Raw genomic sequence first — 19,899 nt, 5'->3', positions numbered from 1 at the left:
CAGAGATGAGTTCAGCTTCATCATCAACCATGTTCTCAGTGGCTCTGATCCTGCTGCTGGCTGCTGCATCCTGTGAGAAGATTTCTTGAATTCACAACACTAAATACAATAGAAATGCTAAACAGTTAAATGAATAATGGTTTAAATGCTGATTTCTGTCTCCACAGGTGTGTACGGTATTAATCTCATACAGCCAGATTCAGTGATTGTGCAGCCTGGACAGTCTTTGACCATCACCTGTCGAGTCTCTGGTTATTCTTTAACTTCTAGCAGCTATGCAACAAACTGGATCAGACAGCGGGATGGAAAACAAATGGATTGGATTTTTACCATGTGGTATGATGGGAGCACAAGCAAAAATGATGCTTTAAAGAACAAGTTCAGCATGAGCAGAGACACTTCTGCTCAAACAGTGACAATAACAGGACAGAATCTGCAGCCTGAGGACACAGCTGTTTATTACTGTGCACGTATGCACACAGTGATACACACCACTGACAGACCATCACAAATAATCAAAAGGCAGCAACACAAAACAATACAATGTTCTGTAAATATGGATATTAATAGTGAACCTCTTCCTACTGAACCACACATAAATTTATAAATGTAACCAGCAGTGTGTGGTAGCATTTACAAAAAAGGCAAGGAGAGTCAACAAGCTCCCACCTCACAATACCACTCCAAAAACGAAACACAAAATAAATACATACATAAATAAAATAAAACTAACTAACAAGATGAACTGGGTCACATTCTGCACATTCCTCCTGGTTGTAGAATCATTGTAAGGTGGATGATTTTTTTTCTATCATTCATTTAGTAAAACGAACAATAAAATGCTATGAAAACATGTCACTACGAGTTTTTAAACTAGAGAAAAACATCCTTCCTCAGTCTTATATGGACCACTGTTACTGCTGCAGACGTTTATGAGGCAGAGAGAGGACCCAGGCACAGACAACACAGGAAAATAGGAACTGGTGTAACAAAAGGCGAGCTGCTTATTGGGCAGAACTTTGAAGTACAAATTAAGAAAAACCAAAATGCAATAACTAACCTAAACTGGGAAAACATTAAAGAACATGGCACCTGAGAGACACAAGGGGTGAAGAACAGGCAACCTAACAAGGGATAAGGTGGAAACTCACACAATATATATACACACAAGGGGGATTAGGGAGAGTGGTGACACATGGGAGCACAGGAGGGATAAATCAGGCATAACAATACAGGGGAAGCAAAACTGAACATGGACACACAAGTGTCACAATTCAGGGGCTGCATTTGAAGGCCGATTACATCACAGCCAGGCGATGAAGGCTCTCCCAATTCTTAGGCTGCTCCAAATGCGGCTGACAAATGCGTCGTTCATTTCCCCAGATTTACAGGCTGGGTCAGGTGTAGAATTCATAGCGCAGCCCAGCCAATTCCAGTTTCCAACAATGGTGGCAGCTACTTAGTTTTAATATTACTCTTTCTGGGTTACACAATAAACTTTTAACATATTTTCAGGCAAGAATGTAGCTGTGTAGACTTCAAATATCTGCTCAGTTTATCAAGATTTCACATATTTGCAAAAGTGCTCCGACGTTTTCGGAGACGTCGGTTACGCATCAGCTCATAGCTGACTGAGTCAAGGCTCACTAGAGCCAACGAGGACACCGGACAGCTGGTGATGCAAATCTGAAGTCTAGATTGTCCCATTTCACAACCTCGCACTTCCAGCCTTCTTGGTCTTCGAAGGACCCGGCCCACGTAGACTACGAAGGCCGGGTCCTCCAAAGGATGCAGCCTCTAAATTGGGACATAGCTCAGGAGGACAATAGATTGTCAGAATAAAACAGGAAATACGAGAAATACACACTAAGACACACACTGACCAAACACAGGGAACAGACGAGGAACACTGAGGGAAGATTACACAAACACAAAGAGTAAAAGAACAAGACTAAATCTGACCAAAGGAATGAATCAACCAATATAACATTAACCATCCTTAGAAATACATTACAAAAAAGTTGAAAATACACTAACTCAAAACACTGGGTCAACAACCAAAGGTTGAACTTGTTTTAAACACTTTATTATTTGTAATCTACCATATTCTATAAAATCATAGGTTTGTAGTATCTGTACTGTGAGCATTACATAAGCTCTGAAACACAGGTCTACATCTTGATTCAAATGCAAAGTAATATATTCCTAAAATTTCACAACTGAATAAAAAGGCTTGAGCATGTGGAATGGTTAACATGGCAATATCTACAGCAGGATTAAAAATGAATGAATCAGTGATTAAAAGGCCTGGAGAATCCCACAGTTTCACTTACCTTATTTACATTATTTATGAAAACAGCTGTGGTTTTAAAAAAAAATATATATAAACTTTTGTAAATGTGTTTTTGAGAAGAAACCTGTGATAACTTTAAAGTTTTGGTAACATGAGATCAGTTGAATAAGTAAAGGTCACTGTTGTGATTTGCCAGTCCTCTCCTACTTTTAGGAAATGCAAATGTGACATTGTCTTCCAGCTCTACTTATCTGGCAGCTTACAGAGTCTGACACAACATTGGGCCGACACAGTTAAACATGGACTATTGGACAGCACTGCTACTTTTAACTGTGTGTTGGGCAGGTGACACTCTTTCTCTGTTTTTATTTATTTATTTATTTATTTATTTATTTATTTATTTTCATCAATATACTTTATGTTTATTTTTTAATATGTTCCTGTTTGTGACTGGTTCCAGGTGCAGATTGTCAGACTCTGACAGAATCTGAACCTGCAGTTAAAAGACCAGGAGAATCTCACAGACTGACCTGTACAACATCTGGATTTAACTTTGGAGGCTACAGCATGCACTGGATCAGACAGGCTCCTGGAAAAGGACTGGAGTGGATCGCCTATATCCAATATAACAGTGCTTACATCTACTATTCTCAGTCAGTCCAAGGCCGGTTCACCATCTCCAGAGACAACAGCAAACAGCAGGTGTATCTGCAGATGAACAGTCTGAAGACTGAAGACTCTGCTGTTTATTATTGTGCTCGAGACTCACAGTGAATTAAGTTGTTGGAGCTCCTGTACAATATCCTACACTCCTCATTATGCTTAATTTCTCATGCATCTTTCAGCTATGCTCTCCATTCTTTTCTCCTCTAGTGCCATCATGTAAGTGATGTCATTATCAAAGGTATCCAGAATTAATAAAACATGGCAGTCAGTTAAAACGATCACAAGCAGCTCCTCTATATTTGTGAGGATACTTTCAGGCCTAACCAGACATCCCAGCTATTCAAATGGAAGCTCTAATAGCATTTAAACTATGATGGAAAGCGACCAAATCATTATAACAGTTGTTAGTAAACACAAGATTTCAATATCTTTGTTCAGCTAAAACTGAAGCTTCATTTTATTCTATTGATTATGTTCAAATAGCAAACATGAATGGGAAACATTCTTTGCCTGACATCTGTTCAAGCATTAAAACTGTTTTACGAGGAGAGAAAAACGGAGAGTAAAGCCAATTATTTATTAAATCATCAATCAAATCAAAGTAAAATTAACAGACAGACCAACTGTACATTCAAATTAGCAACAAGCTCTTCCTCAGAATTGAAGCAGAGTGTGTGACTGCATCAATAAGGGAACAGAAGACACAAGAAAGCACACAAAGAGGACTGAAGAAGCTGCATTTTGTTCCTGTGCAGCACTTTGAAGCAATGATAAACACAAGTCAAGTTTTAGACATGTTATGGATTATTTATGAGACACTGTCAGTTCTTTTCTGGCAGAAACTGAATCAGTGATCAAAAGCCCATGAGAGTCCCACAGATTGACCTCTACAGCCTCAGGCCTAGGTCAGACAGGCACCTGAAAAAGAACTCAATTGGGATGCAAGCATAATAATCCATAGCTGCTGCTGTATCTGCAGATGAACAGACTGAAAACTGAAAGGGACAAAAAAAAAAAACACATTTCGTATATTAAGAAAAAATGCAGCAAATCAAAAAGAAATTGACAAAATGTGATTAAATATGCCTGTCATCTGTCATCAGTCACTGAACCTTTGTGCAAATGCACAGTCCATTTATTCAAATGAACATAAAGCACTTCCTCAAAACTGTGTGTGGCTGCAACAGAAGAGCTCACATCAGTTCAGTTTCAAGATCAACCATGTTCTCCATAGCTCTGATATTACTGCTAGCTGCTACATCCTGTGAGAAGCTTTGCTGAACTCATACCACTAAATAGAATAGAAATGCTAAATACTTCAATGAATAATGGCTTAAATATTGATTCTGTCTCCACAGGTGTGTACAGTATTGATCTTATTCAGCCAGACTCAAGAGTTATGCAGCCTGGACAGTCTATGACCATCACCTGTCAGGTATCTGGTTATTCTCTGACTGATGGTAGCTATGGAACATGTTGGATCAGACAGCGTGAAGGAAAACAAATGGACTGCATTTTCTGCATGTGGTCTGATGGGAGCACTGAGAAAAATGGTGCTTTAAAGAACAAGTTCAGCATAAAACAGTGACAATAGCAGGACAAAATCTGCAGCCTGAGGACACAGCTGTTTATTACTGTGCAAAAGGTTACCACACAGTGATACAAACCACTGACAGACCCGTGCAAATACTCAGTAATTAGCAACACAGCATCACACACACGCTTGTAGCATATTTAAATCTACAACCACAAGTGCTCTAAATGTGAATATTATCAAAGGAATTAAGAGTCAGGGAAGCCTGCACAAACCACTGTGTCTGATTCGATAAAGTTAAAACAAAAAGAATTTGCACCTGAGCAAACAATACTCTTCCTGCTGAACCACATACATTAAATGGAAACAAATAATATTGTCTTTGTTTATAGAATTAAATAAATGTAATAGAAAGTTTTGTATTTGTATCGTAACTTTAACTGTGCAGATTTTCTTTTTTCTTTTTTTTTTGGGGTGGGGGGGGGGGTGTTGTTTGTTTGTGTTTGCTTTCATATAATTGCCAGTTTTATGCATATAATTACCAGCTTACATGAAATGACAATTGTAAGCTGGTAATTATATGCATAAAGGGTCTGGAGAATCCACAAGGAGCAGGCGCATCTACTACACATAGACCGGCTGCAAAGTGCAGAGTGCAGCGGCCAGCGCAACAAATTTTGGATCCTTCGCTCTTAGCTAGCGCAGCGCGTGCCACATCTGTTGTGAAAGGGCCTTTATGCTGCGCACTGTGCCTCACAGTCCCCGGTAAGCCCTGACTTTGTGTTAAAGTAATACTAAAGTAATAATGGTATTTCTGACCATTGGTATGCCACAACTTTATCCTTTTAACAGGTACCAAAAGTTAAGGGACCTAGCTTTTATGAGCCCAAATGGACATTTATATAGAGCTCCTCCATCTCCTCCAAATAAACATCAAGCACTTCCTCATAGTTGAATTGAAATAAGTGACTGCATAGTGAGAGGACAGTAGAGCTCATATCAGTTCAGCCTCATCATAAACTACTATTATGTTCTCCATATTTCTGATGTTGCTGCTAAAAGTTGGATCCTGTGAGAAGCTTTGTTTGATTTATACTACTTAATGCATAGGTGTCAAACTCTGGCCCGCCTAATTACATTTGGCCCGCGAAGCCATACCAAATTACTATTAGAGCTGGCCTACTGGTATTATACAGCTAATATATATATTGTTTAGTATTAAGCTTTGCTTGTTCCATATTCAGTTTTCCAGCAAAACTTATTTGAGTCCATAAGAAAAGATTCATTCTTATATCTGGAGGAAGATTTTTTTTTTTTCAATAAATATTAACGTTAGCCTGCGACTTTGTTCCAGTTTTGAATTTTGGCCCACTGTGTATTTGAGTTTGACACCCCTGACTTAATGCATCAGAAATGCTGGAAAAGTAAATGAATAATTTGTTGATGATTAAATTAAAATGTGTTTTTTTCCTATAAATGTGTACAAATACTCAACAGCCAGCAGCCACACAAGTTGTAAAAGGGACACTATGTAATTTTTGGATTCAAACAATCAAAAGTGACAAAATAAAACTCTTGTGAGAGTGCCACACACACCAAATTGCAGCACAAGTAAAAGGCTAAAAATGCTCAATTTCATTTTATATAAAAGTACATTTTTCATAGTTTTATTACAAGACCTGGTGGATCCTACAGATTGACCAGTCTCCTGGGGACTGGGAGAGAGTTGGAGTATCAAAATATTACAGCAACTATCACTTTCAGTTACTTCAGGGCTAGTTTACCATCTATTTGCAAATAAACAGGTGACTGAAGATTGTATTTATTAGTGCACTCAGAACTTACAGTGGTAGAAGCCAGTTTAACAACTGCATAAAATCTTCAAATTACAAATGCGAGCTCTCATCATGAAACAAAATGAATGAACAGAAAAATGATAATACACAGTGATTTTAGTGATGAAAGATATATTTCAGCATGGGAAAAATGACTGCAGTGGTTTAATGCTGTCACATGCGACAGGACGTACTAACATCCATTACTTCCCCAACGGTGACACTTATAAAAATGATACAAGTCTGTACTTGAAAGCAGTTTGGTTGCTAAAATCACTGTCTATCTATAACTATCAGAAATAAGCACACACTTTGGGAGCTGGACTAAAAACTATTGTTGCCAATTATTGGAACACTAGAGGGCAGTCAGTGTCAAGTCTCATCTTTAAATAACTGCTAAATCAACAAAGACTGACATTTAGCTGTGGTTCACAAGCCTGAATTTCAAAGAAAATGTGGAAGAATTACATGGCTTCTTACTGGCTGTCATTTTCAGACAATGACTTTAATTTCTAGCAGATGAAGAGTATTTTAGATGTATCTGTATAAGGTGAGAGTTAGTGATCTTAGCACCTTTTGTCTGTATCACATTTATCTTATGCTGAAAATCTGATAGCTTTGCTGCCCTAATTAGTACAAAAGGTTACCTTTTTAAAAAAAAATATTATTACTCAAGATACAGTTAAATCTCCATTCATCCTATTAAAAAAAAACATACGATGGGGCAGTTGATACTAATCTGCTGACTCATTATTATTTTTTAGGTTTTTGTTAGTAGACTATAAGAAAACTCTTTAAGTAACGTTTCAATTTTTTCAGTATAATTTTTGACTTTCTGATTTCTCAGTGTGCTGTGTTTTCTTATAGATGACAGAGGTAAGGATATTCAACACATGAGGTGTGAAAGTAATAGCTGCATTTATTTCTGCTCAGTCTATTGAGTGAGGAGGAGTTAATGCAAACTCAGATGTCTCTTACTTCTACTTATCTGACTGTAGCGATAATGGCAGATCAGTAGAGTCACATTTTGATATGATGGACTGCAAGACAGGACTGCTGTTTTTAGCTCTCTGCTGGGCAGGTGAAGGTTTTCACTTATTTTTTAACTGATTTGTCTTCATAAAATTGCTACTTATAATGATACACTGTTTGTTTGTTTTTGGTTTATTTTGACAGGTGTTGATGGTCAGACTCTCACTGAGTCTGAACCAGTGGTTAAAAGGCCTGGAGAATCCCACACACTGACCTGTACAGCCTCTGGATTCACATTCACTAACTACTATTTAGTCTGGGTCAGACAAGCTACTGGAAAAGGACTGGAGTGGCTTGCAAGCCATTATAACAGTGATAACATTTATTATTCTCAGTCAGTCAGAGGCCGGTTCACCATCTCCAGAGACAACAGCAAACAGCAGGTGTATCTGCAGATGAACAGTCTGAGCACTGAAGATTCTGCTGTTTATTATTGTACTCGACAGCCACAGTGACTGAAATTCTTTGAGTAGCTGTACAATATCCAACAGTGGTCACTATACTTCATTTATCATATGGCAATTGTAGTATAATAAGGATATTTCTAATACTGATACTATTTATACTGATAAAACTAAGACATTTCTGTTGCACTTGTCCGAGAGCCGTCTTTATCTTTCTTTAAGCTGTGCTCTCCTCTCTTGTCTCCTCTAATGCCATCATGGAGCGTAGCCATTGTTCAGTTGTTCATATGATTGGGGATTATTTTAGAGCTCATCAAACATACCAGCTGTATAAATGGATTTCCCTGTTATGGTGTAACAATTGCTTTACCCTGATAAAAAAACAAAAAAACAAAGACACATTGTCATTTATATTTGTTAAGAACCAGGATTTCAGCAGCATTACATCTTCGTTAAACATTGTTTAACTAAAATAAAATAAAATAATTGTGCACACAGTCCAGTGCCACATTCACTGTAGTGGAATTTGTTACTAAAATGGCAACGGAAGGGTGAAGTACTGTGAAAAATTATTGAACCACTTCTCACGTCCTTGTTTAGATAAAATTTAACGTTTATTTTATTCCACTGACTTTGTTCAAATAGCAACCATGAGTGGAAGACAGTGTTTACCTGACATTTGCTCAATCATTAAAACTATTTTACCAGGAAAGAAGGAGAAAAACAGAGAGGGAAAATTTTAAATCTACTCAATCATCATCTCAATCATCTACAAAGACTACACAAACTAACTGTGCATTTAAATTGAATTAATCAAAGTAAATCTATTCAAATTAGCACCAAGCTAAATTATATGTGTTACGGCCCTAGCAGGGCCTCCTCCTGAAGGTGCCTGTGTGGGCGTGTCCCACCACCTCTTCTGCCTGAGGTGCCACCTTTCCCTGTTACACAGCTGACTCACATCAGTAATTAAAAGTATTTAAGCCCAGGGAAAGGTGAGCTCTGGGCCAGAGTGCCAGTAGTGTGGTTACAGCTAGTGAGCTGTGTTTTGGTGGTTTTCAGCTAGTGAGCTGCTCTCTTTCTGTTTGGCTTATGTTTTACTTTATTGACCAATGCCTGAGTTTTGTTTGTTTTTCTTAAATGGTGATAGTGGCTTGTCTGTCTCTTTTAGCTGAGCTACTTTAATAAAACTCTTTAATTTAACCCTTTTGCCTCCTTGACTCCTTTTTCTGACCTGGACACTTTTTGTTACTTCCCCCTCACTGCCTGGACCCTTTTAGGGGAACGTAACATATGTTATATAATAATATTATATATAATTCATCACTTACCACTGGTCAGAAAGAAATGTACCAAAATAAACTAATCTATGAGAAAGGACACGGGTATTATAAATATAGAGAAATATAATCTCAAATGAATCACCTATATTTATTTTCAATGACAACACTGTTATCATTGGAAATACATGTATAAATGTAGATAGTATAGATAGTTTGATAAAATTTATCAGTAAATCTTTAAGGGACAGTGGTTAGAAAATCCAATCAAATTACGAGACTTTTTCCTTTAAAATGAGCTAGATGTTAAAATTAAACAAAAAATGTACCTGTAAACACTGTAGGGCAAAAGGTTCCTGACTACAAGATGCAACTGACAAAATGTAGTCACTAGCAGTCAGTAAATTTTGTAAATATGCTTTTGTGGTTTCAAATTAAAAGAACTGAAATTTTTATTTGTGTGACTAAAAGCTCTTTGATAATATATTAGCTTTCTCCTTCTTTTGAGGTGGAGTCAATGCAAATATTCAGACGTCTCCCTCGTCCTCCACCTACTTATCTGTCTGCTGTAAGTATGCACAGAATAGTGGACAGACAGGCAAAGTGAAACAAAATGGACTGTAGGACAGCACTGCTACTTTTAACTGTCTACTTTGCAGGTAAAACTTTCCACTAAAACTAATTTCATGTTTTTTTTATGTTATTTTACTTTCTAAATAATTCATTTTTTTCTTCATTCATTTTATTCTTATTGACAGGTGTTGATGGTCAGACTCTGACACAATCTGAACCTGTGGTTATCCCACAGACTGACCTGTACAGCCTCTGGATTCACATTCAGCAGCTACGGTATGAGCTGGGTCAGACAGGCTCCTGGAAAAGGACTGGAGTGGATTGCTCACATTTACACTGATGGCAGTAGAACTTTCTACTCTCAGTCAGTCCAAGGTCATTTTACCATCTCCAGAGACAACAGCAGACAGCAGCTGTATCTGCAGATGAACAGTCTGAAGACTGAAGATTCTGCTGTTTATTATTGTGCTCGACAACCACAGTGACTCAAAGTGTTTCAGCAGCTGTACAACATCCTACACTGTGCTCCTGATTGTTGCATGTGTTTTGCATAATTGGTGTCTTAGGATGTCACATTTTACAGAATATTTTTAATTATTCTCTGTAAATTCATGCCTGAATGGAAGTAGTGGCACCAAGAAGGTCACCTCATTATACTCACAGTTAATAAAGCAGTTGTTTATTTATTTTGATGATCATTTCAGGCCTAATGACTCAGGAGATGAGAACAGTTCGGCCAACAGTTTTAATTGTCACTGTTCTTTCAGTAACTTTCAGTAATTCAAATTATTTAGCTGAATTAAAATGTTATTTTTTTATTCCACCCATCTATCCATCCATTTTCTTACTTGTGTCCATTTCGGTGTAGCCGGGGTCCTAGAGCCTATCCCCCAGAGGGTGAGAGGTGGAGTATACCCTGGACAGGTCAGCAGGCTTTTGCAAGGCTATTTGTTATATGTAATTTAACTGATTATTTATTTCTTACACTTCTTTATTGTTAGAGTTTAAAATGACAAAATCTAAAACTGCAAATACTAAAGGAGCCAAAACCATCAGCACAGAATTAATAAAATTATCTGTGCTTAGCCTTTTTAGTCAATGTCCACAATAATTAATAATAATTAATAATTTAAATCTTTGGAAAATATTCAAAATGCTTTTGCTTACAGGAAATTAGAATGAGATCAGACTGGCCCAGTCTGATTAAAAATAAATAAAAAAACCAACGTCCTGCAGAGACAGTGCCATGTAACACATGGGTTTATGAAATGAGCCAGAGGACACTCTGGATTGGGAGGATGAAAGTTTTCTTCTCAAAGCCATTTCCTCCACACTTTACACATCCAGCAGCACAAAGTACATCAAAGTCAAAAGCTTGGATGTGTGCTCACCACATGCTGGTTGAAATTTTTATTTCAAAGCTAGTTTAAAGTTGTTTAACAGTTCATAAGGTGGTCCTGACTTAAATTTATACCAGTTCATTTTCTTACTGTTAAACTTAAGTACATTTTGCATGGAGCTACAGGCTACAGAGGCTATAAAGATGGTTGTGAGCAGTCAGGTTGGCAGTTCAACTCCAGGTCCAGCCCCATCAGCAAAACTATTTCTCTTTTACTTTTGCTTTTTCATCCCACATATCTGAAATTAATTTGGTAGCCTTAGTGTGAACTTTAAAGATATTAAAAAAAAAATTAAACTCATGAAATGAGTCATGTAAAAATGCAGTCTATCTACACACACTTACACCCACTCATAACTGACAGATCAATAAAGAGCGGCCGTCATGGTTATGTCACCGCAGTCGTGTGCATATTTTGGTGACATAATAACAGAAAATATGAAATAAAACCCGAAAGACGTTGGGACTAAGTAAAAAAAACAAAAACAATCTTTTTGTGCCTTTAGTCATGGGAACAGAAATGTAAGTTTTTAGAGAATCATCAAAGGCATTCTTAGTTGTGAATCATCATCGTTTTTGTTTGTTAAACAGACAAAGACAAAAGAATTTCATACCAGACACACACATAAAGGCAAAGTCAGCAATAATGATTGATTAAAGTGGCAGAACTGCATAAACACTCCAGTCACCTGTTGTCAGCCACTAGACTGACATTTATTATTTAACCTCCGAGTACTGAGTGGACTGATTTGCAGCAAAAACTACTATCAAGTAAAATTGAAAAAAAAGCAAACAAAAAAAAACCCTTTCAAATCAGAGAAAAAGTGTCACATCAAAAAGAAGTAATTGCAAATGCAATGAAGTTTGTGGCTGCAAAAGTGAGAGGACAGAAGAGATGAGTTCAGCTTCATCATCAACCATGTTCTCTGTACCTCTGATACTGCTGCTGGCTGCTGCATCATGTGAGAACCTTTGGGTTATTAACACTACTGAAGACAACAGACATGGGAAAGTTTAAATTGATCATTTAAGTAATATTGATTTCTGTTTCCACAGGTGTGTACAGTATTGATCTCATTCAACCAAACGCACTGGTTGTGCAGCCTTGACAGCCTTAAACCATCACCTGTCACGTCTCTGGTTATTCTCTGACTGATAGCAGCTATGCAGCAGCTTGGATCAGACAACGTGAATGAAAAATTCATGGAATGGACACTGACAGACCTGCACAAATACTCACTATTCAGCAGCAGGCAATCAAACACTTGCACATGCTTGTAGCATATTTAAATATATTTAATTAACAACTATGTATTACTGTGTAAAGGTTAGCCTAAAAGAAGTTCTGTTAATGAACTTGAGGAAATAGAAGTCTTCCTGCTGAACCACACACACTGAATAGAAAGAGAAATAATCATCTTCATGGTAAACAAATAAATATTTATATTATGGAGAGTGTTGGCTATTTTTTTGCAGCGTAGATCAGGACTGTCATTTTCATATTGAGAGTCAGACCCTGAGTCAGAACCTGTAAAAGGCCACAGATTAAGCTGTACTGCTTCTGTATTCCCTCAGTCAGCTCTGGATTTTCTGGGCCTGATAGACTCCTGAAAAAAGACTGAAATATGATGATTTTATCCTAATCAAAGATAACAGCCAATGGATTCACAAGTAAATCCTGGACGGTTGGGGTCAGGTGCCTGAAAAAGAGCTGGAGTCACTTACTGCTGTCACATGATTACATTCATTACACTCTCTCAGCGCTAACCCTTGCTCACAAACATAACACAAGTCAGAGCTTGTCAATCTATTTGGTTCCTAAAATCACTGTTTTGGGGTATCACTAACTGATGTAGCCATATGGTTTAGATGTGGACTGAAAACTAATGTTGTCATTCTTTTTGGAACACTAGAGGGCGTCCAGTGTCAAGCTCACCCTTTAGGACGGCGAGATTATCGAGTGTCTTCCTGTTGGTTGTCATTTGGGGGCAATGAATTTGGTTTCCAGCAGCAAAGAGAAACTTCTTTGGGTGTCTTCTTATTCACTCTCAACTACTGTCCTGTACAAAGATTAGCAGTCTTGTACATCCCTGGAGCTCGAGGTCAAAGGTCAAGACAGCAAGAGAATATTATGTCCTTTATCTATAGATAGATCTGCATGTATTCATTTATTAATTACTTTAATATTTATAAATTAAATAGTTACATCATGTTATTGTTGCATTTATGTCCTCAACAATTGTGCAATTTAAAATTATACTGTAAAACTAACAAAGCAGCTTTAGGTTGTGTGAACAGTGACGATACAGTCAGATCCCTGTGCTTCTTAAAAAAGCCCCTCCAGTGGAGACCTGTAACATAATAGAAGTTAGAGATTGTCATTAAAACTGTTAGTCTGAACAACAGTTGATACTATTACTATTGGTGATATCTGAAAAATATTATTGAGTTTATTTATTTATTTTTTCATTAACTGAAAAAAAAAACTGTTTTTAAAAGTTACCGACTTGACAGATGTTGATGGCCAGTCTCTGGTGGAACCACTGGTTAAAAGGCCTGAAGAATAAAACAGACCAGAGCTCTGAGATTCTCATTCATCAGCTGGATCAGACAGGCTGTCAGAAAATGAGTAGATGTGATTGTCTGGTTTGACAGTTACAGCTGTAGCAGCAAATACTACTCTCAGTCAGTCCAAAGCAGATTTAAATGACCGGTGTGAAATTATTTTATTTATTACAATTACTTTTGTGCTTGGGAGCCACTTGAGGATATTTTTAGTTAATACACTTGTTAACACAAACAATGTCTGATCTGTTTAAGGGAAGTCTGACTTAAAAGCATTCAAATGTTATCTCATGTACCTTTTTTATTTTTTTATTTTTATGCTATTTTCTCGTAGGTGACAGAACTGAGGATGTTATTGAGCTCAGTGTGATTTTAACACTTAAAAGTGTTGACTACGTTAATTTCTGCTCAGTCTATTCAGTGAGGAGGAGTTAATGCAAACTCAGATGCTTTTTACTTCTACTTATCTCACAGTAGCGAGAACGACACATCGGTAGAGTCACATTTTGATATGATGGACTACAAGACAGGACTGCTTTCAGGTGAAGATTTTCACTCGTAATTAGTTGTTTTGCCTTGAAAAATAACAGCTTGTGTTGTAACTATGTTATTTTTCTTTTTCATTCATCTGACAGGTGTTGAGTCTGAACAGGTAGTTAAAAGGCCTGGGGAATCCCACACACTGACCTGTACAGCTTCTGGATTCACATTCAGTGACTACTGGATGGCCTGGGTCAGACAGGCACCTGGAAAAGCACTGGAGTGGGTTGTAAGCCATTATAACAGTGCTAACATCCACTACTCTCAGTCAGTCCAAGGACGATTCACCATCTCCAGAGACAACAACAAACAGCAGCTGTATCTGCAAATGAACAGTCTGAGGACTGAAGCTTCTGCTGTTTATTATTGTGCTCGAGAGTCACAGTGACTGAAGTTGTTTGAGCAGCTGTACAAAATCATGCAGTCATTATTCTACCTAATTTATTTTGCATGGCAATTGTAGAATATTGAGGATTTTACTAATGCTACCAAGAAGTTCATATTGCTTCTTTACAGTACTTTCAGACATGGTCTCCTCCAGTGGCATCATGTAAACGATCTCATTATCAGAGGTACCCACAGTTCAGACAGTGTGGTGATTGGATGGTGGTGAGTTAATAAGCAGTTGTTCATATATGTGGAGATCATTTCAGGCCTCATCAGATTTTCCAGCTGTTTAAAGGTATTTTCTCAGGATTTCAGTATTATTACATTTTCAGTAATCTGTGTACAGTACAGTAGACAGTATAGTACAGTGCTCTGCAAAGGTCTTGAGATACTTCTCATTTCTTCATGTTTTGCTTCAAAGGAACCACATGTTCTTCCATTTCCTTCTTAACTTTATTGATTTTTCAAAATGAATTTGCTTATAGGAGTTAAGGAGTTTATGGAAAAAAAAGAATAAATGTTTTAAACCAGAGAATATTATGAATACAAAAAAGAGAAATTTCACATATTTCCAATTTGTATTCAGTTTGTAGATTTCATTATTAAATTGTTAAATTGCAGACGTACAGTCCCTTTATTCAAACTGACATAATGCATTTCCTCATAACTGTGAAGTATAAGAGGACAGAAGAGCTCACATTGGTTCAGTTCAACTTCATCATCAACCCTGTTCTCTGTAGTTCTGAAACTGCTGCTGGCTTCTGCATCATGTGAGACGTTTTGGTCAATTCACGCTACTGAATACAACAGAAATCCTAAATAATTAAATAAATCATATAGATAACACTGATTTCTGTTTCCACAGGCGTGTACAGCATTGATCACATCCAGCCCAGCTCACTGGTTCTACAGCCTGGACAAGCTTTAACTATCACCTGCCGAGTCTCTGGTTATTCTTTGCCCGATGGTGGCTATGGAACAGGTTGGATCAGACAACGTGAAGACAAACCACTGGAATGGATTTTCTACATATGGTATAGTGGGGGCACTTACCAAGATGATGCTTTAAAGAACAAGTTCAGCATCAGCAGAGACACTTCTGCTCAAACACTGACAATAACAGGACAGAATCTGCAGCCTGAGGACACAGCTGTTTATTACTGTATATGTTACCACAATGTAATGCAAACCACTGACAGACCTGCACAAATACTCAGCAGCAACCATGCTTGTGCCGTAATTGTGAATAGAAATAATACCAGTGTGAGACAGAGAGCTTACCGTTTGGCAAAGGGTAGCTTTAGCTCAGGAGAGAGAGCAGATAGTTTGCTGATTCCAGTCCTTTCATTGGAGTATAAATGTTTGTGAATGTTCAATAGAAAGCACTTATATGTAGAAAACATGCTTGAGTAAATGAGAAATGCCATATAAAGTAAAAAAGTGCTATATAAGAAATAGCTTCTTCATATGTGGTTAGCTTTGTACAATAAACTTCTGTGTATTACTGTGCAGAAGTTGGCTAAAGGAAATTCTATTAATATGCCTGAGGAAATAAAAATCTTCATAGTGAACCACAACTATATATTTTTCTATATCATTTATCAGAACTTTTATTCAGTTTTGTGTGCTGAACAATATGAGCCAAAGAATGCCACTGACTGAACTGTATAGCTTCAGGATTCACAGTCAGTAAATAAGTAATAACGCGTGTCACAAACTGGGCCACATGACCATAATAAAACAAAAAAAATGCACACAAATTCCAGTTAAAAGAAACTGTTTATTATAAGTAACAAATAAATAAATAAATAAATAAACAAACAAATTAATAAATAAATAAGAGAAATTCAAACTAACCACGGTGTGTACTCAGGACAATCAGGACAATCAAAGTATGCAACATCGTTTGATGCAAAAATCCGTTTGCAAATAACTTATTTCTGAATACAGCTGACAATTTACTTTTTTTTCCTCTAAACTTTCTAAATGTGTTTCTGTGAAGGAATCAGTGAAAACATGATGGTTAGTTAATGTAAAAAAAACAACAACATTATTTATGATTCAACACTTTTTCCTAGTTTTAAGGAGGAGTCAATGCAAATATTTTAATGTTTTTCGTTTATACTTATCTGACTGCTTAGAGCATGACAGTGGGCAGTTGTAGTTAAACAAGATGGACTATTGGACAGCACTGCTACTTTTAACTGTCTGCTGGACAGGTGAAACTCTTCACTGATGTTCTTCTGTTTCTTTAATTTACGATGATACTTTATTTTGTTATGATGTCCTTTTTTATTTCTGTTGACAGGTGTTGTTGGTCAGACTCTGACACAATCTGAGCCAGCAATTAAAAGACCAGGAGAATCCCACAGACTGACCTGTACAGCATCTGGATATAACTTTGGAGACCGCAGCTACGGTATGCAGTGTTGGGACTAACGCGTTATTAAGTAACGCGTTACAGTAACTACGTTATTATTGTGGTAACGAGCACGGTAACTAGTTATTATGCCAAAATCAGGAACGCGTTAGTCGTTACTGGGATTTAGAAAGGGTCGTTACTCGTTACTTCGTGTGGTGGCTATCACGGAGCTTCCACAGATTCAGTAACATTAGCAAGTGGTGGAGGCTAGCAGGTGGATGAAGGAAAAGGGAGGCAAGAGGAGAGACCCGAAGCGGCCGCCAGTCCGAGAGTGTCAGCCTGTCAGGTGAACTGAACTTCAGGTAAGAAGTTATAACCTGCAGTCCATCTGGGTCAGATATAAACCAAGTTTAGGTGGAGTTTATTTTCGTTATGCTGACTTTTTCCGTACTGCGTGCTAGCTAGCATGACGGAGTTTCTATACAGCTAGGTGGTGCTATGAAGTTAATGATGTTGAACTTAATTTTGTTCATAAGTTATTAGAGTTGCCAACCGTCCCGTCTGGTATTCAGAGAAAATATTACACGTTTCTTATTGAGGTGAAAAGGAACAGTTTGTCCCGTAATTCAGCTACAATGAAAAAGACACAAAGCTGGAGTTATTCTGTCTTTGCTGCACAGCTGCCTCTTCTCCTCTCATTCTCTCCCCTCCCTCTCCCGTTTCTACTTCAATCATGAAACTGATCAATGATCAGCTGATCGGCTCTCTTGTTTGTTTATCGCTCACTTTGCGCCGAAAGAGGAAACCAGCGGATGTCGCGGTAAACAACAGCAGCACGTTTAAGCTTGATCAGCTATTGTTAGAATTTATTTAAGATTAATTTCTAGTATCAGCTGATGTTTGCTGGAGCCACAGCTGCAAAAAAGCTGCTGGTCATGATATCGGTTTGGTTATCTGGTGAGAGGGAAACATGAAGATGAAACCAGGAGATGTCCTTACTGGATCATCAGAGCTGAACAGGTGATGGAGAAACAGGTTTACCTTTAGGTGACATGAATGAGTTGAAGGGAAGTTATGAGCTGTTTCTGAGAGACAAATAACACCAGGATCCTTTTTTATGTAGCTGACAGCTGGTAACTGTGCAGGGGTGGATCTAGCAAAGTGTTGCCAGGGGGGCATGTAGGGCATTAACAGGGAAAGGGGGGCACAAAGAAATACTTTTCTTTCTTATTCTCATTTAAAATGTCTAGCTTTTAATGAATAATTATCTGAATCTTACAACAAACGATTGATAGATTAATGCATATATACCATCAAAACAGTGTACATCACTGTCACAACAGTGTTTATTTTCATTCAAAGGCTTTATGATTTTTCCTATAATGGTGGGCCAGTCTCTAGTCAAAATGCCCGGGCCAATTTTCTGTCCCAGTCCAGCCCTGTATGCAGCTCATCTGCAGTCTGGTGTTGCCTACATCTTCCTATTCAGAAGGCAGAATTTCAGAGTTCTGAGTTCAATCGAAAGCACCACGACTGCAGTTTTTGTGTTGGATGTAAAAGGCGCACATGACTCTGTGACATAGGCTAGAATCATGGCAGCAGTCAATGACAGTCCAGGCGTGGGATTTCTCTCGTGGAAATATGCACATTATTTTTTCCTTTCTATTGGTAGGTGGCACAGTGCACTTGTGGCAAGTAAGCAAGCTAGAAGACTGGCAAAGTTATGGAAGAAACACATTAACAAGAGAATTCTGAGTAAAACCAAAGTTACTTTCCCTAGTAACTAGTTACTTTGACAGTAACGAGTAACTTGAAGTAACTGAGTTACTTTTGAGAGAAGTAACTAGTAATGTAACTAAGTTACTATTTTAAAGTAACTTACCCAACACTGACGGTATGAGCTGGGTCAGACAGGCTCCTGGAAAAGGACTGGAGTGGATTGCTTACATATACTATGGTGATGGCAGCACTTCCTATTCTCAGTCAGTTCAAGGCCGTTTTACCATTTCCAAGGACAACAGCAAACAGCAGGTGTATCTGCAGATGAACAGTCTGAAGTCTGAAGACTCTTCTGTTTATTACTGTGCTCGGATCCACAGTGACTGAAGTTGTTTAAGCAGCTTTACAAAATCCTACACTCCTCACTATGATACATTTATCTTCAATGATAACTGCAGTATAATGAAAATTTTACTAACAATAGTTCTATTAATAGTATTACTGTAAGAAAAGTGTCTGTAGTTCATTTTATCTCACTCTGCTAAACTTTCCATTGGTGCCTTCTTCAGTGACATCTATAAGGTGATTCCATTATCAAAGTTAATAAAACATGGAGGTCAGCTAAAATGGTCACAGACAGTTTTTTCTGGAGATCTTTCTTAGGTCTTTTCAGGTGATTCCAGCTGATTTAATGAATGTCCAAGCTGAAACAGTGTGTTGCCCTGATGAAAAGAAACAGAACAACAAAATATTTTTTTTAACAGGATACAAAGTGAAAAAAGTGCATGAGCGCACACAAACACACCCCCAGAAAAAAACAATTAATAAAAAACAAGGCTTCCATGCATTTTTTCATCACTGAGTTCCAATCAGTCTAAAAAAAAAAACAAGTAAATAAATAATATCAGGTTTCAGACATGATATTTAATGCTTATGAGACATACTCTACTTTTCTGCTTATGGGAAATTCTCTGTTCTCTTTTTTTTCTCAAACACACGGAAATGTTAAAAAGAAAAAGCTGGAATGACCAAGTGACAATAATGAACCATTCGGACAGCGCAGCAAGTCTCTCCATTGTCATTTCAAGTGAGGGAATTTGATTTCCAGATGAGAATGAAAAAAAAATGATCTTTGGATTTCTGTTTTTATCACTGCCAGCTTACTATGTGTCTGATACAATAAACCAATAAAAAATGTTTATTTCACGATAAAAACCGTTTTATTTACATTTATGTACAGTGTGCACTATAGTTCCAATTTCACATTTACAATACTGTCTTAAAGTCTTGAGTCAGCTCTTAATTCTTTA

The 19,899-nt window shown here is 37.5% G+C and overlaps 1 pseudogene; it reads left to right on the top strand.

The window, feature by feature from the left end:
* Positions 1-331: 331 nt before the first annotated feature.
* On the top strand, positions 332-3,067 carry LOC113021548 (Ig heavy chain V region 6.96 pseudogene; annotated as a pseudogene).
* The last annotated feature ends 16,832 nt before the right edge of the window (positions 3,068-19,899 follow it).

The sequence above is a fragment of the Astatotilapia calliptera genome, chromosome 4 (genome assembly GCF_964374335.1).
Source record: "Astatotilapia calliptera chromosome 4, fAstCal68.1, whole genome shotgun sequence".
In the NCBI taxonomy this organism is placed as follows: Eukaryota; Metazoa; Chordata; class Actinopteri; order Cichliformes; family Cichlidae; genus Astatotilapia; species Astatotilapia calliptera.
The sequence above is the reverse complement of the archived record's forward strand: the minus strand, read 5'-3'. Positions and strand labels throughout refer to the sequence as shown.